General features: G+C 36.8%; 1 pseudogene; it reads left to right on the top strand.

The window, feature by feature from the left end:
• The first annotated feature begins 6,108 nt into the window (after positions 1 to 6,108).
• Positions 6,109 to 13,300, top strand: LOC101710140 (granzyme A-like; annotated as a pseudogene).
• The last annotated feature ends 10,292 nt before the right edge of the window (positions 13,301 to 23,592 follow it).

The following is a 23,592-nucleotide window of genomic DNA, read 5'->3' as shown; positions in this document are numbered from 1 at the left end:
CAAGGCTAGCCTGGGCTACACAGTGAGCTTAAAGGCCTAGACTACCTGGGAAGATCTTGTCTCAAAAAAAAAAAAAATACATCATACTTTCCTATCACACCTGATAGTTAAAACCCTACAGTGTCCCCGTCAGCATTTTAATTTTGGTTTTGCCATTTCTAGTTAGTTTATATTGTAAAGTCCTCCTTTCAGCCCTGGGAGCACAGGTTACTCCAAGAGGACAAGCTTGGCATGGTGGAGTCCTAGATTCTAGTGCTACTCTGTCATGATGCTCACTGTGACCTCAAGTGAGAACAGCCATCTCATTCAGGGCCCGTCACAGACTGGGCCCAGGAGGGTAGTCTGGTCCTAATTAAATATCTACACATCTTTTTGGCATGTCTTTATGACTATTCTTTTTTGTGTATATTTGTGAAATGTTTTTTATTTGTCAAACTAATATTTAATTTTAATTTGCATAAAATCCTTTTATAATTAAAATATATGTCCAAGCATTTGTTTTTATTTTTTTAATTTAAAAACAAACACTTTATGGACATTGAAACTTGAATTTCATACAGTTGTTTGTATTTTTTATTCGTACATGTTTGCCGTGCATAATGTTTATATTCATGTGGTGAGTTGGTGCAGGTACATAACATAACTTATCTTTTTCCACTTCCTCTTCCTTCCCTTGCTTCCCTCCTCTCACAATCTCTTGGTCTCCTTTCCTTATGACTATTCTTATAGTCAATTTCTATGGCTTTAAGGTTTCCAGAAATATTGAGCAGAAAGTATAGACAGTTCCCATACATGCACTTCTCCTCTTGACCTCAGTTTCCGCTGTAATTGACATCCTGCATTGGTACGGTGTATCTGTTAAGACTGATGAACTAATATTGATACATTATTGTTAATTAAAGCTTATACTTACATAAGTGCTCACTCATTGTCTTGCACAGTCTTCATGGGTTTTACCAAATGCATGTCCTGCATCCATTATTATAGTATCTCACAGAAGAATTTGCCTTAAAAATGCCTGATGCTCCACCTGTTCATCTTTTTTTCAATCCCTCACACCAACCTTTTCATCGTTCTTGCCTTGTAGTTTTTATTTTCCAAAATTGGGATCATACCATATGTAGCTTTTTCAGATTGGCTTCTTTCACTTGGTAATATGTACTTAAGATTCTTCCATGTCATTTCATGCCTTCACACTTGTTTTTTCTTTACTATAGAATAATCCATTGTATGAATATTTGTTTTCTTTCACTGACTTCTAGAGTTTTTTTGCATACACTGGATATAAGCCCTTATCAGCTATGTATTTCACAAATACATTATTTCCTTCCACTCTGTGGCTTGTCTTTTCATTTTTTCATAACAATGAACAAAATGATTTTTCAGAGCAGAAGTTTCCAATTTTAATGAAATCCAACTTAATCAATTTTTTTCCTCCATAGATCATGTTTCTGGTATTATATCTAAAAACTCATTTCCAAACTCAAGGTCAACTAGATTTTCTCCTCCATTACTTTTGAAAAGTTTTATACATTAAGATCCATAATCCATTTTGAGTTAAGTTTGATGAAAAGTATAAAGTTTGTGTCTAGATTCTTTTTTTTTCTGGCATGTTATCAATTTAATAAAAGCTCTTCTGGGAGGAAAAACATTACCACAATAATATCCTACAAATGGATCAAGACACGTTCTGATTTAAATTTTTTTCTTTTGCACATATATGTGCAGTTGTTCCAGCACCATTTGTTGAATAATGAAAAAACTGTCCTTTCTCTATTGGTTGGTTTGCTCCTCTATCAAAGACCAGAAGACCATATTTGTGTGAAGGTTCTCTGTACCACTAATTCTTTAATCACTACCGTACTCTCTTGATTCCTGAAGCTTCATAGTAAGACTTGAAGTCATGTAGTGCCCGTCCTCTGACTTTGTTCTTCCTCTTTAATGCTTTGTTAAATATGCTGGTCTTGTGTTTCTATACAAACTTTAGAATCTGCTTGTTGATATCTGCAATGTAATTTTGAAAGGTTTTGATTGAGATTGTGTTGCAGCTATAGAGCAAGTCTGGAAGAATTGACAAAAATATTGAGTCTTCCTACCCATGAACATGGAAATCCTTTCATTCTTTTTAATTTACTTTATCAAAGTTTTGTAGCTTTATGCATATAGATCTACACCCATTTTCTTAGGTTTATACCTAAGTATTTCTTTTTCTTGTTTTTATGCTAATATCACTGACTTTCAGTTTTAAATTTCAAATTTCAGTTGCTGATATATAAGAAACTAATTTCTTTGATATATTAAATTGTGCCAGTAGACTTGGTATAATCACTTATTGGTTTCAGGATTTTTTTGTTGATTTAGGGGATTTTCTACATAAACAATCATGTCATCTGCAAACAAATATGTTGTTTCACCATTTCTAATCTACTTATCTTTTATTTTAATTTCTTGTCTTATTTCATTACTAAAAGCTCCCTACAATGTTGGTAGGAGTGGTAAAACAGGATGTTTTTGTCCTTTTCTTCCAATATTAGGGAGAAATTACCCTGTTTCTCACCATTAAATTTGATGTTAGTTGTGTGTCTGCTATAGGTATCATCAAGTTGAGGAAGTTTACCTCTATTTCTAGTTTGCTGAGAGTTTTTTCCTGAGTGTTGGATTTTGTAAAATATTTTTTCTCCATCAATGATATAATTACACGAAGTTCTCCTTTAGTCTGTTGATGTAATGGATTACATTAACTGACTTTCAAATGTCAAACCATCCTGACACACCAGGAATAAATCCCACTTGATATTGTATATAATTCACTTGATACACTGTTGGATTTAATTTGCTTATATTTTGATAAGGTTTTAGTATCTATATTCATGAGGGGGTCTGGCAATTTCCTTTCTTGTTATATCTTTACATGGTTTTGGTATTAGGGGTAATGCTGTTCTCATAGAATTAACTAGAATGTGTTCCTTCTGCTTTTATTTTCTAGAAGAGATTGCACAGTGCTTTTACTATTATCTATTTCTATATTATCCATTTCTTTTTGTGTTTTAGTAGATTGTGTCTCCCATGAAATTTGTCTATTTTATGTAACTTTTCAAATTCGTGGTTATATAGTTGTTCATTATCTTATTACACTTTTTATCATCACAACAATAGGACTCCTATATAACAACAAGGGATTACAGCTAAAAGAACTTCAAACTGCAGATCCTATTTGAGGAGTCTCTCAGGAGACCCAGAAACACGGGGGGGACAAAAGAGCACTAGAAGAAATGTTAGCTTTTGGCTCCACAGCTATTACAAACAGTAAATATAAACTAATCCCCACTCAGATAAACACAAAACTCACACTAAAGACCAATTTAACTCAGTTCCTTTTACCTGATGTATCATGACTGCTTTTTTTCAAAAATATAAAATATGCAAAAAGGCAAAAACAACAGTCTGAACGGATACCGAGAATTAAGAAACAAAGTCATACATGACAAAGATTTTGGAATTATCATCCAAGAATTCATTAATTAATTCAGTCTGGGACTTAAAGTAATTGTGATTACTATGCTAAGGGTTTCAGTATGAAAAAGTGAGCAATATTTAAGAACAGATAGATAATATAAGCACAGAGATGAAAACTCTAAAAAGGAATGAAAAGAAAATGCTAGAAAGAAAAAGCATTCTAACAAATAAAGAATACCTTTCAAGGGCTCATGTTGGGACATGGCTAAAGAAAGAATTAATGAGCTGGAAGATATGCAAATAGAAATCCCCAATCAAAAAATAAATGGAAAAGATGGAATAGAATATCAAAAAACTGTGGGACATTTACAAAAAGTGCAAATATAAATAATAAGAATACCAGAAGAATGAAGAAAAAGGAAAAGGAGAGAGATTTGAAGAAATAATAGCTGAAATTTTTCCAAGATTAATGAAAGATGCCAGACCACAATTTCAGGGAGCTCAGAGAACTAATAGGCTAGACACCAAAAAAACTACCCCTAGGCATTTATTCAAACTGCAGAAAATCAGAGATAAGGAGAAGCTCTTGAAAGAAGTCAGAAAAGAAAAACATGCATTTATAGTAGAAACTCACTTTTTCTTTGGAAACCATGCAAGCCAAGAAGGAAGTGGAATACACTATGAAAATATTAACAATACTCCCACTAAACTTCTAAACACCAACACTAAAATCTTCACAACTTTAAAACAACATTTTAAAGATCCTCAATGAAAAACTATACTATCCTAAATTTTTATATTTAACCAAGTTGTTTACATGCAACAATATGGACCATTTATGGATCTACAAAAGGATAAGCCTCATCCAATCAACAGATGACTGTGAAAATTTGACCAAATTCAATTTCAGGATTGACTATAATGATTTATAAATCTAACACCAAACTAGAGATGGAGGGAAGATGAAAATAGTATGTAAGTTACCTATTCCGACAAAGTAGAAATAACACTAATATAAAAATTAAAACAAAAGGGAATAACCTATTTTCCAATCCCCCTTCTGTCTCTCTTAGAAGCTATCTTTCTCTCAATAAATTTTTCCTACTCTTAAAAACAAATTAAAACAAAATGAAGGCAGGGAAGAGAAAATAGAGTAAGTTTATTGATTACTACACAACAAAGCTAACAAAACAGAGTAGTTTCTCAAAGAAGGGAAAGGGCAAGTAAAGAAGATAATATAATAATGTACAAGATTAATATACAGGTAATCACTACAACAAAAATACAAACCTTCCTAGTAAAACAAATTTAATGAAGAAACATAGAAAATGTAACATAAAACACATGTAAATATGATAGAAAATAATACCACAGAATTGACACCAAATATATCAGTCATACCAATAGATTAAATAGACTGAATTCAGTGTTTTAGTTTGGCTTCCATTAAAATAAAGCATGGAAAGGGAATTCTCATTAAAATGACTTCATGAGGATGTACTCTCAAGAGAAGCTTGTGAGAAGAAAGGAAAACAGGATAAAGCAGGTCCAGAAGATAAGCAAATATGTGGGCTCATAGAGTCGAGCTTCAGCCCATACCACAGCAGGGTTTTGATCATTAATTACACCACAGAGTTTGTCCCATACAGACACAACTGTTTCATGGTTGTAATATGCTACATTAATAATTCACTGGCTGGTGTTGCAAGCAAGGCTCATAAAATCAAGACATTTTCCAACCAATTGGCTCCAATTAACCAAGGGTGACCCTCCAAAGAAAAGAGAAAGCTAATAGTTTGAGCCAGATTTGCCAAGACTTTCCAGTAGATGGAATACCAGCACAATTAAGGGGATTAGGAATGCACACAAACATCAATGCCTACACCCAAAAGTTAAAAGAAAAACACTTCAGACTGGATCACAAAGAAAAACTAAACTCTTATGCGGCATGCTCAAGAGACAACCTAACACTGATATAAGAATAGATATATCGACCAATAGAATAGAATGAAGAGCCCAAAATGAGCCCATACATACGTTGCCAACTGATCTTTGGCAAAGATGCCACAGTAGAGAAAGAATAGTCAATTCAATAAAGAAAACTGTAAAAACTGTATAACCACATAAAGAAGAAAGGAATTAAGCACCTATCTCACACTACATACAAAAATCAACTAAAAATAGATTAAAGATTTAAACATAAGACCTTAAACTATAAAACTTCTAGAATAAAATATAGGGGGGAAACTTCTTGATGTTGGTCTTGGCAATGAAAAGCCTGAGCAACAAACATAAAATTAAACAAATGAAACTATATCAAGTCAAAAAACTTGGAAACCATTAGCAGAGTTAAAACACAATCTACAGAATGTAAGAAAATGTATGCAAATCATATATGTCATAAGGGCTTAATATCCATATGAAAGGAACTCATACAAATCAATAGCATGAAAACTACCCACTTTATAAATCAGCAAAGGACTAGAATAGATTTTTTTTCCAAAGAAGACATACAAATGGTCAAAATGTATCTGAAAGATTCTCAGCCTCACTAATAATCAGGAAAATGAAAATTAAAACCGCAATGAGGCAATTATCATTTCATACCTACTAGGATGGCTATTATTTTTTAAAAGATAAGTGTTGGTAACAATGTGGGGAAATTGGAACTCTTGTACATTGTTGGTGGAAACATTAAATGATGTAACTGCTGTGGAAAGCGGTATGAAGTTTCCTCAAAAAAACTATAAATATGACGACTATATGATCCAGCAACCCCACTTCTAGGTATATATATCTAAAATACTGAAATCTGGATCTCAAAGAAGTATCTTCACTCCCATGTTTATCTCACTATTAGTCACAACAGCCAAGATATGGAAAGAACCCAAATGTGTCAAGAATATACATATATATATTATATATATAGTATATATTATATTATAAAATAGAGAGAGATTATGTAGTATTTCAAAAAACAGAAATCTTGCCATTTGTAACAACATAGATGAAACTGGTGGACATTATGCTAAATGAAATAGGCAAGACACAGACAGACAAATACTGCATGATTCTACTTACATAAAGTATCTAAAATAACCACACTCATAGCAGCAGAAAGAAGAGTGGTAGTTTTCAGGTGGTGGGAGAAGTTATAGCTTAACAGGCATAAAGTTTCAGTTATGAAAGATAAATTCTAGAGATCTACTGTACAACATAGATCTGTATGTTCACTGAAGAATTTGTTAAGAGGATAAACCTCATACATGTTTTTATAACAACAGTAACAATAAAAAGGCACAAAACAACAACTTAAAACAAAACTATTCAAAAACACTAAAAATCAAGGGGTGGGAAAATATATGTTAAACAAATGAAAAATGCTAGAAAGCAGTGATTATAGTCCTATTATCAGACAGTGAAATATCAAGACAAAAACATAAAAAAGAAGAGTATTTTATAAACCATGGGTTACAACAAAAATATCTTAGTGACATCTTTGTATCAAATAATAACCATATTTATAAAGGAGAAATTTTAAGAGATTCCAGGAGAAATAGGCAGAAATACATTAATAACAGGAGATTTTAACAAACTATTCTCAGGCCACATGAACAAAGTAAAGAAATACTAGAGAAGATCCGATCAACATAATTAGTAAAATCGAGCTTAAGGATGCACGTTGAACTCTTTTTTTTTAATACATGTTTGCAGTTTGCGCAGTTTACAATCATCTTGGAAGTGGTTACATATACGTAGGACAGCTTGTTTCTTTTTTTAATCCCCTCCTCTTTCCTCTCCCTCCCCCTCCAGTTCCCCTATCTCCTTTTTTCATACTTGTTGATATCACTTGTCTTAGCTCATGTTATGGCATACAGTGTTCACATTACTTAGGGTTATTAGGTTCCTGTACTTGGTATATCTTTATTCTTTTTATTTTCCCTTTTCCTTCCCCTCACTCCTTGCTCTTGTTCCCTTGGACAATTTTCTTATTGCAAGAGATCTGTCCTCTTGCCCCTTTCTATCCATCCTTTATCATTTTCTTTGTTTGTACTTTGCCTCATTCAAATGAGAGATACCACACAGTATTTAAGCTTGTGTCTGGTTTATTTCACTCAATGCAACAATCAATATAAATTTTCCCAAGTACAAATGGGACATTCACAAAACTGACGATATATGAAGTCACAAAAAAAACCTTAATAAGTTTTATTTTCTAAAAGGACATTAATAAAAATAAGTGTTACAAATATAACTTAATGATTCACAATGGTATATGCCTTTATACAAGTATCAGCCGGACCTGTGCCATAGAATATGGCAAAATGATGACCATCACTCCCATGAACATATTACATTATATGATACTTCATATTAATGGACTGAGTGAGACATTCTCCCTCTGGCCTCGAAGTAAACAACCATGGCTCCTGTTCTATGAAGAAGACACATAGCAGGAAACAGCAGCAACCTGTAGGAACTCGAGCTGACACCAGGAATTAATCTGGGCCTCCTGATCTATGTCACAGTAAACTATACCAAAAGCCTGACCAAGTTTGGAAGTGATTCTTCTCTAACTGGGCCTCCAGATAAGAAAGCATGCCCAAGTTTAAACCTTGAATGTAATTTTGTGAGATTCTGAGCAGAGGATCAAGCTAAACCATGCTCACAAGACTCCTGTAGATGGACTCTTGATTCACAGAAACTCTGAGACAGTATGTGCCAAGTTTGTGGTAACTCATTACAAAGCAACAAGATGCTAATATGGAAATGGGATGCTGGTGTAGCAAATACCCAGAAATGTGGGAATGGCTTTGGAACTGAGCAGTGGATGGAGGCTGAAAGGCTTTTGAGTAGTAGGGTAGAGAAAACCTAACTTCGTACATATAGGTAGAAATCGGGACTTTAATCTGTTGTTGAGGACTCAGAAGGAAACAAAGAACATGTTCCTAGAAACTGAAGGAAGACTGATCTGTGTTAAATAAGCCATAGAGCTTAGTGAATTTATTTGAACAAAACTTGAAAGGGTGATGTTGGGTATATAGCAATAATTTCCAAGCAAAATATTAAAAATGGTGTTGGTTTCTTCTTGCTGCTTGTAAGAAAAGTAAGAAGAGAGAAACAAATTAAGGGCAGGTGTATGAAATAAGAAGGGAACATAACTTGATGATTTTGAAATGTCTTAGCCTCTCTAGATGGCAACAGACACTGAAAATAAAAAATTCAGTACCAAGAAAGTGAGTTTTAGGAGGAAAAGGCCACGAGTATGGTTACACAATCTTTTGCTGAAAGCTCAGAAGGAGCAAAAGATTGGATCACTCAATGGTGAGGAGGACCTTTTCAAACCATTAAAAGTGTGCTCAGGGCTAGGGATTTATCTCAGTGGTTCTGCCGCCTGCCCCACAAGCATAAGGACCCCTCCGATCCCCAGTACCATAAAAAAGTGGGCTCAGAGATGTTTTCCATCAACTAGAGAGTTTCCGGAAGCTTAAGAGTGTGGTCCTCAACCATCTCAGCAGGAGGCCAAGACAGAAAAGGGCTTATCTCAAAAATATCTGTCAATGTGCCTTTTGTCTAATAGAGTGAACCTCAGACAAATCTACAGGGGATCCACAAAGTTTCAAGGAAATTGCTTCAGCAAAAATAATGCCAACTTGAACAAAAAGGGACTGAAAGTATAAAATGAAAGCATGCTGTCAGACCTTTAAAATTCTGCTGGCAGTAAGCAGGCTAACAACACAACAGGACTGCATACAAGGTTGGCTGAAAGGACAGAAAGCAAGAGCTCAGGGGGAGTGATGAGAGCTACAGCGAAGTATCTCGTTTTCTGCAGCTTTAAAGTGTTTCACAACAAAATGTTGGGAAGAGGAAAAGAAACAGATACAGGCTTATGGTCAACAACCAAGTAAATATGTTTGAATCACAGTTTGAAAAAATACTGTAAGCAACATTTTTTTTGATAATCAGGAAAAATTGAATACAGACTATGAGGAAAAACTAAATATTTTAAGTAGGTAGAATGTGCTAGTTATAGATGGCTACATATTGGGAAATACATGAATATGTACACATCATGTGCATACATGTATACAGAATAAGAGAATAAGAGCAAAGGGCACAAATTTTGTTTTTGTTTTTGTTTTTTTGGTACCAGGGATCAAACTCAGGACTTTGTGCTTGCGAGGTAGGCATTGGAACCACTGAGCTAAATCCCCAGCCCAAAGGGCACAAATTTTAATTTCTTATGTTTACACTGTTCAAAGGAATATGGGAATTCTATGCACTCTATTCTTGCAACTTCCCTGTTAGTCTGAAAATAGTTCTAAATAAAAAGTGGAAAATAAACACATACAGAGTTTGGCAATTATAATCTTAGAATCTGTTTTATTTTCAAAACACTTGTACACTTTGCATCTAGTTGAAAACAAAATTTTATTTTAAATCAATAAAAAGTAAATACAACACTTATAAAAAATGTTGGGGCACACACAGAACATGAATGGCAAAATATTAATGATGAAGCTATGTGATAGGTACACAGAGTTTATTAAACTGTTCTCTCCTTTTGTGTGCTTGAACTTTTCTACAATAAAATATTAAAATTTAAAATGAATTGTAGCTCAGAAGGTAAGCAGTAGAGTGTGATGCATGGCATCTCTCTCAAATGCTTTCTGTAACCTGGTATTGTCTCCATTGTAAAGTGAACAGACTAATTTAAGTGACAATGACTCACCATGCTGGCTTGTACCCTCAGTAGTTCTCTACACTGCCACTAGCTTGAGGTACTGGCATCCTATATTATTCAACAGCCTGGCGGTCCACAGTCAGCATCCCACTAACTAGCATCTCACTAGCGTGGTTTTCAGTGATTTGCTCAACCATGCAGATCTGGACAATCCAGACGGACACAGGAGACTATCAACTATTCCACAGGGTATATGTACTTCCAAATACTATGTTGTACATGATAAATACATACAAGTTTATGTGTCAATTTAAAGCAAATAAATTTGAAAAAACATGAAATAGGAAAATTTTAACTTATTTTTTAAAATGCTGAACTACTTTTGCAACCCAGAGTAACACATTCTTATACTCCCACCTACATCTTGCCTTACCCGGTAATTTCCAGTATCTATTTGATCAAGATAGTCAGGGGCACCTTGTCTCTCATAGCCACTTTCCACAGAACTTGGGCATTGTAGCTCATTCCCAGGTAAATTAAACAGAAGACAGGATGGCTGAATTTGGGCTCTGAGATACTGAACAAAATTAAGCCTGAACAGAAGTCTCTGGCCCCCAATCCTGAAATGTAGGGGAAACATCTTTCTATAAATGCAGTCACCTAGATAAAGCATGGCCTACCAAAGTCACCCACAGAGTTTAAAAATAACATGATCACACCTGGATCCTTCCACCCTCCCTAAAGCAGAGGGCATCTCCACAAGGAGAGGCCCAGGACTGTGTTTTTCTTTTAAGCCCCTAGCATAATTCTAAAATTGTCCACATAACAAAGTGACCTCAGAACATGTTCAGATCATGAAGACAGGGAATAACATCCTGGGATGCTTTGTGAAATTTCTGTTGGAATGTACTAGAAACTCATCTATAATGGATTTGGAAATAGTTTCAAAGGCCACCTAAAAATCAATATGTCTGCCTAAGAATCAATTAAAGAGCTTATCAAAACACAAAGGAACCATTTGGAGATATCACATTAAGGATACAAATTGAGTATAGAAATGCACTTGCCTAGCATGCACAAGACCCTAGGTTCCATCCCCCCACCCCCACCATGGCAAAAACAAAAACAAAACAACAACAAAAAATGGGGCTACTCAAAGATTCTGAGTTAGTCAGTAAGACGTAGAAACCTGAAATTTAACAAACTATCCTGGAGGTGAAGCTCAGTGGTAAAGTGTGAGCTTAGCATGTGTGAGGCTCTGAGTTCAATCCCCAGCACCAGGAAATAAAGCTTACTGGGTGATTCTAACCTATAGTTAAGTTTGAGAACTATCAGGGCTCAGTACTCCAAATACCACTGTAGAGCCTTTGGTGTATTCATTCACTCTTACATTCATTTAACAAATATTTATTGCACACTTACTGAGCGCCAAGTACTAGAGATTAAACAATAAATAAGACTCAGATCCTATCCTTGAAAGGTTCACAAGTCTTCTGAGAGTGCAGCAAGTGCTTTAACAGACTATTCACAAAAGACTGTGAGTATAGGAGATAAATCATTTACTTCCACCGAGGAATCAAGATTGGCTTCCCTGAGGAAGTAACATTTGAGCTGAGCCTTAAAGTGAATTTAGAAGTTTGCTGGTTGGAAAGGGAAAGGAAGTTCCACATAGAGATGCAGAAGCATAAAAATGCATGGCACATTTGGGAACAAATGGATCCCCCAACGTGGCCAGGGCAGAGGAAGTGTGGGGAAAAGTGGCCACAGGCCAGGGGTGACACACAGGCCAGAGCCAGGTGGCAAAGGGCTTGGTTTCCATGCTGAGGAGCCATCTTTTGTTCTTAAGCATGGTGACAGGATCAGATCTGCATTTTTAAAAGATCATCTTGGAATTCTTGTGGAGAGGAGCAAGATTGCAGGAAAGGAAATTAATTAAGAGGACAAGAAACAAAATCAGTGACAGAGGAGGGGCTCCTAAAATGGGAAAGTGGCCAAGGAGATAGATCCGAAAGAGATTCCACAGGTAATGGCTACAGAAAGAGTGGGCATTGCTAAAGAAAAACTCTCACAACAGAAATACCTTTTCCCACCAGATCTTTATCCCTTCTCTGCTTCACTGTCATCTAACCTAGTCACCTCACTCTGGGAAAAGAAAGTCAGACTAGAAGAATTTCTGGCCTTCTGTCAGTCCTCACAGCACCGGGAAAAATAAAAGCAAATGCCATCAGCCCAATGCTTTCAAATGAGCTAAGAATGAAAAGTGTCAAGTGCCGTCCACTATTGTGGGAGGGCCCTTAAGTGATCACCTTTAACCCTGCACTTGCTTCATTTTACAAATGAGGTCCAGGAGCTAATACACCTGTTCAGACTTGTTTCATCCCTTCCAGGTCCAGACCTTTCCCTCCCCTGCCTAAGGAAATGAAGTTGGACTTTAACCTCCAGATGGCTGTGTAAGAATTGTTGGAGGAAATGAAGTGGTTCCACATTCAAGACCCTACATGGTTCTACTTCAACTTAATAAAAAAGACATCTGTGCTGGTGCTTTGATTGAGGAAAACGGTGTTGACTGCAGCCCACTGTGTCCTGAACAAAAAGTCCCAGGCCATTCTTGGGGCTCACTCAAGAACTAAGGATAAGCCAGAAAAACAGACAGTATCAATTAAGAAAGAGTTTACTCATCCATGCTATGACTCAAGCACATTTGAAAATGACCTTAAACTTCTTCAGCTGGACAAAAAGGTAACAATTAACAAAAATGTGGCTACCTTTCAACTACCTAAAAAAGGGTTTGATGTAGAACCAGAAACTATGTGTCAAGCTGCTGGGTGGGGAATGATTTCCAATAAATCACCTAGTCAGATACTCTGAGAGAAGTCAACATCATCATCACAGATAGAAAAACCTGCAATTATCCACAGCACTATAATTTTAATCCTCTGATTGGACTGAATATGATTTGTGCTGGAAGCCCTCGTGGTGGAAAAGACTAGTGCAATGGAGATTCTGGAACCCCTTTGCTGTGTAAGGGTCATTTCCGAGACATCACTTCTTTTGGCTCTCCAGGAAAATGTGGAGACCCTCGAGCACCTGGTGTCTATACAGGTCTCTCACAAAAAATACCTCAACTGGATAATTAAAACTATGAAGGGGGCAGTTTAGATAACTATATTTCACTTCATTTGTTGTCATGTCTTTCACAAATAAAATCAATCTGTATCACTGTGAAAAAAAAAAATGAGGTCCATGGGCCGGGGATTTAGCTCAGTGGTTCCAGCGCCTGCCTCACAAGTGCAAGGTCCCGAGTTCAACCCCTGGTACCAAAAAAACCAAAATGAGGTCCATAAAAATTAAATAAATTGCTACCATTACACATTTTTTTAAAAAAAATACATATCACATCTTCTCTCTGTGTCATTCTAAACTTTCAACAAATGTGACAGTCCCCTGTGTAGTGCCCTGCCTGCCTGCCTTTCTTTAAAGAAAAGTTAAAATCCATTATTATCTTTGAAAAACAGTACCATGGCTTCTCACACTACAAAGGAGTCTGAGCGACATCTGGTGGTTTTCTGCAGAATTGTATCTGCGGTTAATGGCACTCTCATTGTTATTAGTATGTTAAACTTGATTAGCACTTTGGCTAATTGCGTTAGATCAGTGATCTCAACCTGAGACTGTTTGGATGAGCATCCTTCAGAGGTCCGTGTGGTAAAGTTCGATGTAACCCCACGATGGCGCTATCAGGAGGTGAGACCATTAGGAGGCGGTCCTTAGGTCATGGGGGAGAACCCTCAAAGGGGATTGTGGGCCCCCAGGCTCATCTTCTTACTCTGTTTACTGGCTCAGGAAATGAATTGATCGCTCCACCATGTGCTGTCACCAGAGGCCCACAGCAATAGGGCCTTTTACTCTTTGGAACATCCAGAACTATGAGCGGAAATAAACTTACTCTCTTCATAAATTAAATGCTTCAGGTATTTCCTTATAGAAATGGAAAGCCCATCGTTTCAGGTCCAATGCTTCTGACAGAGAATTTAATTATCCTCCTTTTTACCCTGACATGAAATGCACACATAATATAATAGGTACATGTAGCTGCAAAATGTTATATAATCCCCCAAGTACAAAAAAGAAATGAAAGGAAATTAATTTTTAATTAAATAATAATTATTTAATATGAAAGTACTCATGCATGCCCACTCTTAAAATTATGATGAAGCAGTCACATACTTGCATGTATATGTTAAATCACTGCAAATATGGCACTAGCAGTGCAGATACAAGTGTGTGGAGTTGATGGAAATGATACTGCAGGCAGCACCACCATTAGTGATGTCATTTCCTGAAATGGTGACCAACTTTCTGTAAATCTGAGAACAAAATAAAGTACAACCCATTCTTCATTTTACATAATACTTGTATTCCTAGAAAAAACTAAAAATAATTTGTAAAGCAGAATTAGAATGAAAGTTTTGATCATTATAAACAGCTCTTTTTTCACTGTAAGAATGTTTAGGAATATGGAGTAGATGCACTTTTCTCCATTTCTCCTGCTATATGCAGATAGAAACTCTGAACCTTATATATAAAAAGACATAAGGAGAGTTTGACAGGTGGAGAATAGAAAACATACGAGTTAAGGCCCCTAGAACTCAAAGAATGAGGTGGCCACAAGTCCACTGGGTTTTCTTGGTACCTCTTATATCCCATACTGGGTACTGGAGAAGCAGGAAACGTGTAAATGTAAATAGATACAGATAGCAAAGTTCAAAAGAAGCCTTGGTCCAGACCCCCAACATCCAGACACAGAAAAGCTGCAGCAAATACTGAGTCTCACTGCCCCTAATTGAACCCTCTTCCATCAGCAACAGTGGTTTTTCTAAAATGTGACTTGTACCACATTGTGCTCTCTGCTTATGCTGTTCAGTGACACCTCGCAGCCTTTCAGATTAAGTCTAACCTCACCATGGCTTCCGATGAGGCCCTACCTTTGTCCCCAACATAGTTTCCCACCCCTATGCTATCCCACACCCTACAACTACCTCCTCCCAGAGTAAACATCTTGCAGTTCTCAATGTACCACATAATCTCTTGTCCCTAAGACTTAAAAATAAAAATAGAAAAACATTATCTGGAATCCTCATCTTTAAACTCCCAACCCCCTATTTATCCTTCAGACCACAGCTATGGCCACTTTCTGAGTTCCATTTGAGGAGGCTGGATACCCCCTGTATAGTTCTCCCAATGCCCTGTTCCCTTCTTAGCATGACTCCTATAAAACCTTTCCTTAATTGCTTATCAAGCTATCTTTTTTTTTCCTTAAACTGTAAGTCACTGGAAAATATCTTGATTACCTAAACATTCATAATACTAGTAGGGTACTTAAAACACTCAATAAATATAGTTTAACAGATTATATTATTAAAGAATGAGAAATATCAAGAAATCTGATCTTGTATGGCCACCGTCCTTGGACTCAGCAGTCATAGGACTGCTTCATTTTCTGGCTTATGTAACCTGATGGTGACCACTGTGGGCCACCGCTCCATATATCTCCCACATCTTCACATTTTAACTAGTGACCTTTGTTCCCTGAATCACAGAGTATGCTCTTTCTGCTATCTGTCAGCTTTGAGAAAACAATGTCCACACAGCATGGCCTTCGACCAGCTTCAGGAAGAACTTCTGGGTCCATGATTTCGGAACACATAAGAAGATTAGTCCCTGTCCTACTTCAAAAAAGAGTTCTTTTTCTTGAGTGATTCTTAAGCTTCTTCTACGTGGAGGGACATACCTATCTCTAGTTGAGAAATTATTTCTCAACAATAAGCAAGTCAAAATGCAAACGCTATTTAAGTTTATACTATAAAAATAAAAATTATTAACCCTAAATTCTTTAAGCTTCAATTAAAGTTTAAGTTAAAAACCAAAGCCACAAGTTTTTATGAGTCTTGAGAAATTGAACTATTGACATAAAGCTTTAAAAATACTCTTGCACTAAGCTAAATTACACCTTGTTATATAGATAAAGGAAGAACTAGAAAATATTTACCAGCCAGTTAACTTGAAGCCACTAAGAATATAAACACTAGATAGGTTATAAGGGTAGAGTGCTTTTTTGTCAGATTTATACCTTTCCTATACCATGTCCTCATAAAATTCAGTAGCTTGTACACAGAAGTTTCTTGTGGGATTCTGCTATTACTACAATGGTTAATTATTACACTACCTTTAAACTTGGTATTGTAGAATTTACCTACCTGACCATTGTAGGAAATTGCATTTACTGATATCATCACTTATTTGTTCTAGGAAATTACTTTTTATAATATTTAACAAACAACTTCACTGAGCTTGTTATAATTAAGTCAAACAGTATAAAAACTGTTTACATCCCCTTGGGGTTAATAAAAATCATCTGTCTTTTTCCAGGTACCAATTTTGGTACAGGTAAATATGAAGAATGACTATAACAGAAACATTTTAAAACAATAAAAGAAAGAGAAGGAAGAAAGGGAGACACGGAGAGAGAGAAGGAGGGAGGGAGGTAAGGATGCAAAGAGGAAGGAAGGAAGGAAGGAAAAACAGTTCCATACTTTCTTATGCAGCCCTAAAGCTTAAGTAACTGAAGCACATTCTTTCTTAGGTTATAACTGGGGAGAAGAGTAGCTGGAAGCCAGTGGCCATGGGAGGCAGGGATGGTGGCACTCCTCACATGCACAGCAAGAGAGAAGGTGACGGAGATATAGAAGAGAAGAGGAAGGCACCAAACAGTGCCATCTGAGACAGGCACTATAGAGTAGGGATTCTGCATCTCCATCTTTGGAGTCTGTTTACCTGGGTTCAAATCCTGGCTTTGCCTTCCACTTGTCTGTCATTAAACAATTTTGTTAATCTCCCCGAGTCTTAGTGTCCTCAATTGTAAAATAGTTACAATGCTAGAAGTCACTTCATGAAAGTTGAGAAGATTAAAGCGGTTAGCTCTTTCATAACATGTTATAATGCTGCATAAATCAATGTTGTTGATGTTTTTGTTATCTTCCATTTTGCTAGTTTGCTTAAACCCAGTGTTGATGACAAAAATGTCTAGAATGTGACACAGTCAGGACACCCTCCACCTGCCCTGGCCCTGGGGCAGCCACAGAGCTTCTGCTGATATAAAGACTGTAAGCCTTGCAATAGCCTGTCCTGCTCATCTTTCTCACTGAAATTCTTATGCAACACATTATCAGAATAAAGGACAAAAATATGTATGATCATCATACGTATGGAGAAATGTAGAAAAAGCATTTGACAAAATTCATCGTCATTTCATGATAAAATCTCTTAACAAATTAAATATAGAAGAAATATGCCTCAACACAATGAAGGCCATATATCACAGGCCCACAGTTAACTTCCTACTCAGTACTTAAAAGTCAAGTCTCCTCCTCTAAGACCAGAAACTACAAAGGTGCTTGGTCTCCTTCCTCCTAGTCAACACAGCGCTGGAAGGCTTAGCCAGACCAATTGGCCAACAGAAAGAAATAGGCATCCAAATTAAAAAGGAAAAAGTTAAATTTTGCCTGTTTGCAGACAAAAATGAAAACCCTGAAGATTTCATCAACAAGCTGTTAGAACCAGTAAATGAGTCCAGCAAAGTTGTAGGATATAAAATCAACATACAAAAATCAGTTCCGTTTCTATACACCATCAATGAGCTATCTGAAAAAGAAAACAATCTCATTTAAAATAGCTAAACCACAAAAAATACTTAGGAATAAATTTAACCAAAGAATGAAAGATCTATACAGTGAAAGACACTGATGAAATAAATTGAAGAAGACACAAGTAAATGAAAAGATATCCACTGTTCATAAATTGGAAGAATTAATACTGATAAAATGTCTATACTACCCAAAACTATCTAGAGAGGCAATGTAATGCCTGTCAAATTTCCAATGCCATTCCTCACAGAAATAAAAAAGGCAATCTTAAAATTTATAAAACCACTATAGACCATGAATCACCAAAGCAATTTTGAGATAAAACAAAAAAGCTAGAAGTATCACACTACTTGACTTTAAAATATACTATAAAGCTATAGCAACCAAAGCATCATGGTACTGGCATAAAAACAGACACATAGACCAAAAGAACAGAATGGAAGGCCCAGCACTAAATTCAGGCATTTATGATCGATTGATTTTCAACAAAGACGCCAAGAACACACAAAGGGACAAGACCGTCCTTTTAGTAAATGGTGTTGGAACAAGATAACTACATGCAGAAGGATGAAATTAGACCTCTGTCTTACAAAATATACAAAAATCAACTCTAAATGGATTCAAAACTTAAACATAAGATCTGAAACCATAAAACTACTAGAAGAAAACATGAGAAAGCCTCATGACATTGGTCAGGGTGATGATTTTTTAAATATGAACTCAAAAGCATGGACAACAAGAGAAAAAATAGACAACTAGGACCACATCAAACTAAAAAGCTGCTGCATAACCAAGAAAACAGTCAACAGAGAGAAGAGACAGCCTACAGAATGAGAGAAAATATTTTCAAGTCATACATCTGATAAGACATTAGTATCCAACATTTATAAGGAACTCAGTGGTAAGAAAACAAATAATCCAACTTAAAAAATGAGCAAACGATGTGTGGTGGATTATCTAATGGTCAACTTGGAACACACCCAGCTGAACTGAGTCAGCATGGTTCTGGGAGTGGAGGAGTCACCTGAAAATTGTTGTCAATGGCATAAAAGGAGAATTGGAGGGGAAGATTGTATGCTGTTGATTTTCCTGGAGAAGCTTGCCACGTGACTGGTTTTCCTGTTACAAATTCAACTGTTCCCATCATTGGAAAAGCTCAGGTCCTCATTTTTACTGGGGATGGCTGCTGTTCTCTTCTGGGGTGATCTGGTCTTCACCTTGAGCGTCACTTCCTGGCTCCGTGTAGATCCTTCAGCCTGGTGGCACAGATCCTTCAGCCTACCAGCAAACTTTCCAACTTTCACCATTGGTCTTTGGGCCTTCCCAGTGCAGATTCTTGATATGGATTTGCATGGGACATTGTCATGGACTCTAGGACTTCAGCTGCACTTGTTCAGAATGCTGGATTCTTCAGGTCTCTAGCACATGGGGAGATCTCTTGCATTCCTATGCATCTGACTTTTTGGGTGAATATTATAAAATAATTCTATAAGTTATGTGTCCTGTATTAAATCTATTCCCTTGTAAACCCTGATTACAACAGGATCTAAATAGACATTTCTCAAACAGAGACATACAGCTGGGGATTTAGCTCAGTGGTTTTGCCGCCTGCTGTGCAAGCACAAGGACCCGAGTTCGATCCCCAGTACCAAAAAAAAAAATGAGACATACAAACAACTAACGAATATGAAAAACTGTTCAATACAGTTAATCATCACAGAAATGCAGATCAAAACTACAATTTACACCTGTTATAATGACTATTATCAAAAAGGTAACAAGTGTTAGTATGTGGATACTATTGGTGGAAATGTAAATTATAGCCATTATGAAAAATAGTATGGAAGTTTCTCAAAAAATTAAAAATGGAACTATTAGACAATCCAGAAATCTTACTTTTAGGTATGCATGAGGGAAATAAAATCAATATGTCAAAGAGACATCTGTTATCCCATATTCACTGCATCATTCCTCATCATAGTCAAATTATCGACTCAGCCTATGTTTCCATCAACAGATGAATGGATAAAGAGCATGAAATATTATTCAGACTTTAAAAAGAAGGAAGTCCTGTCATTTCAGACAATTGGATGAAGCTGGAAAATATTATATTAAATGAAATAAGCCAAGCACAGAAAAGACAAAATACCGCATGATCTCACTTATATATTGAATCTTTAAAAAGTTAAACTTGGGGCCAGGGATTTAGCTCAGTGGTTCTGCCGCCTGCCTCACAAGTGCAAGGACCTGAGTTTGATCCCTGGTACCAAAAAAAAAAAAAAAAAAAAGTTAAACTCATAGAAGTAGAGAATACAGTGACGGCTATGAGAGACTGAGGGTTGGGAAGGGCTAGGTTGGTCAAAGGGTATTAACTTTTAATTAGATCAAGAAGGAGAAGTTCAAGAGATCTAATGTACAACATGGTGACTATAGTTAATAACAACGTATCATATTCTTCAAAGCTGCTAAGAATAGTTTATGTGTTCTCACCACAAAACGATTAAGCTTGTGAAGTAATGTATATATTAATTAGATTGAGTTAGACATTCTATATTCGTATTTTAAATATATATTCCATTTTAATATATACATTCCATATACATATTTTAAAACAACATATTATACAGGATAAGTATATACAATTCCTATTTGTTAATAAATAAATTAGTTAATTAATTTAAAGGTTTTTCAAATAAAATATCTCCTGCTATTATGTGGTAATATAATGGAATGAATGTTAACTTCTAGGACCAGGAATATTTAGACATAACTTGCTCTCTGTATTATCTTGGTAAATTTGCTTCTCTCCAGAGTCTTCATTTTAAATTAAGTTTACTGGCACCTATCTTATAAATCCATAGAGAGTGACCAATAAACTCAAAAATCATAGCTATCACTATTGTTAAATTTGCAGAATTTCTTTTGAATTCTCTCTCAGGGTCTGAGAAATGTTGAACTAGAATCAAATTCAAAATTCATGTCCCCAACTATAAGGAAGTTGAATATTTCAATCTACTATAATGTCAAAGCCTCCAAACTTTTACCTTTCTGGTGACAAGAAGCCTTGTCTTGTCTTTTACACATTACCCTTCTCTAAGTTTTCCCTGTAGTCCTCAGAAGATTATATGCTCATAACTTGCATCTGTAACCATGGCCATCCCAGGAAGGAGTTGCCATGGGTTGAAAGTTGGTTTGCACCATAAGATCAACTCTTGTCTTCCAAAATAAGAAGGATGAGACTGTTTCTGTGCCACATGCAGCTATAAAAAAGAAGGTCCTCAGCAAGTGTTTATTAACATAGCACTTTAAGTTCACAAACAAAACTCCTTTTTCCTAGGATGGCTGAATCTAGATGAGTTAGATTCTGCTGTCACATTGTACCCTGCCTGACAATAGTGTCTCACTTCTTTTTTTCCAGTACTACAAATTGAACCCAGGGCCTTCCTACTCAGCCATATCCCCAGCCCTTTTTTAAATTTTTATTTTGAGACAGGGTCTCACTAAGTCACTAATTTGCCCAAGCTGGGCTCAAACTTGAGAGTCTCCTGCCTCAGACCCCAGAATGCTGGGATTATAGGCAAGTGCCACCACGTCTGGTTTCATGTCTCACTTTAAAATCAAATTTTCCTTGCCCAACTCTTGAAGCTCACACACACACACACACACACACACACACACACACACTCCAGTCCATCAGACATGTCTATAAACATCTGGCCCTATGGTACAATTGTGAAAATGTTTGAACATGGGCACAACTCCAGACAGCAATGAAGTCTTTCTCTTAGGCCCTTTGCAAATAAATGGTTGCAGATAGGTACACGGGGCTAACGATGTCTCCTAATTCTATTCACCAAGAGTCTCATCAGCCCAGCCAAGAAGACTGATGGCTAGGGAATTGAGCCAGGGCACATAACCATCTGGTGGCAGAGACCCAGATAGCACTAATTTTCCCACACTGCACCACCCCCTTTCATTGCACGAGCTCTCTCCTCTGTTCTGATGCCTTTGATTTAAACAGATGTTTAACACATTGTTTTGTTTTTTGCCAAAAGAATGATTTGCTTTCCAAAAATCTCAAATTAACTAGCTCATGACTGCTTCTTAAGATAAAGAGAACTGAATTCTAACAAGGCATTGTAGAGAGCAACTTGACAGGACCATGTTGCTTCTGTTTCCTATCTCTGGCTGCCAGATGCTCTGCTTTCTTTGTCCACCCACAGGGGGGATTTGTGACTGGGTTTGAATTCTCTAACACTGCTTCCTGGAGAACAACCCAGAGCCACTGACGTGTCTGGAAGGAAGGAGAGACATTTAGCCAACCCAGTATTTACATGCCCTAAGGCTCTTTAGCATCCTGAACTCTAGTTTAGGTGGTAAAATTATTTTGGCCATTAATGAATGTATTAGCTTTCCTATCATGGGGACGAAATTCCAAACACCTCCAATTTGAAGGAGAGGTTTGTTTTTGCTGGTGGTTTGAGTTAGTTAGCTGGCTCCAAGGCAGAAACAGAATGGCAGAGAGGCATGGCTGAGGAAAGGTGTTCACTGCATGGCAGCCAGAAGTGGAGACAGAAGGGAGTAGCTGGGGACAAGAATATATCCTTCCAGGTCAGCCCCGAGTGACCACCTTCAACCAGGCCCCCCTCCTAATAGCACATTCAGCTACTGAATTCATCAATGGATCTCTGATGAGTACAACACCCCCAGGAGTCAATCACCTTCCAAACACATGAGATTAGGACATTTACATCTAAACCATCACACTGAGATTTAGAAGCAAAGGGAAACTAAGACTTGATGTTTTATTTACTTCACAAAAGAAAAAATAATCCAATGAAAATTTCAAATGTAATCACACAGTTATGTATTGGTAGCTGGGGATTTGATATAGTTTGGAGGAAAACCAATTTAGACTAGTATTTAGCCAGAATTGTTATTTTCTATATGATAAAGCATCTTTAAGGAATCTTTCACTTCCCCAATGTAACTTGAGATAAATCAATCCAAAAAGTATAAATAGAGACAAGCATAAATTTTTTTGGCCCAGCTTTCAGAGGAATTCATTTCGAGCTGACAATGCAGGCCAACCATTCTCGGGGAGAGCAACAGACTACCCTCTTGGCTAATCAAAGAAATGGTGGCATCCAATTGTTCTAAGCTGTTAAACTCTATTCCATGGTTCTTTTTCAGTCAAGATCCCTGGCTCCCAACCCTTCTCATAGCTCTCTTTTATATTTAAAAACTTTGATCTACATACAAAATGGTAGAACTTATATATTTATTTTCTGGGACCGTGGTAACAAAACATACAGACTAGATGATCTAGCATGAGTACATTTTTTCTCAATTCTGGAGACTGAAAGTTCAAGATTACCCAGGCATGGTGTTGCACTCCTGTAATCCTCAGCTGAGCCAGGAGGACCACTGCAAGTTTGAGGCCACCCTGGGCTACACAGTGAGTTCAAAGCTAACCTGAACTACATAGCAATACCCTGCCTAAACAAACAAGAAGTCCAACATCAGGGTGCCAGCAGGACTAGTTTCCTCTAAGAGCCGTAAAGGAAAGACCTGTTCCAGGCGTCTTCCCTTAGCTTGTATATGCCACTATCTTGCTGTCTCTGTGCACAGCCATGTCTCTGTGCACAGACCCTGCTGGCAATCATGTGTAAGGACAACAGTCAGACTGGGTTAGGGTCTACCCCGTGGACCTTGTTTTAACTTAATCACCTCTTTAAAGGGCCTTCT

This window comes from Heterocephalus glaber, unplaced genomic scaffold, assembly GCF_053883595.1.
Source record: "Heterocephalus glaber isolate CG9 unplaced genomic scaffold, H.glaber_assembly_v1.0 deba00001457, whole genome shotgun sequence".
Classification (NCBI taxonomy): domain Eukaryota; kingdom Metazoa; phylum Chordata; class Mammalia; order Rodentia; family Bathyergidae; genus Heterocephalus; species Heterocephalus glaber.
Note: the sequence above shows the minus strand (reverse complement) of the source record. Positions and strands in the feature narration are given on the sequence as shown.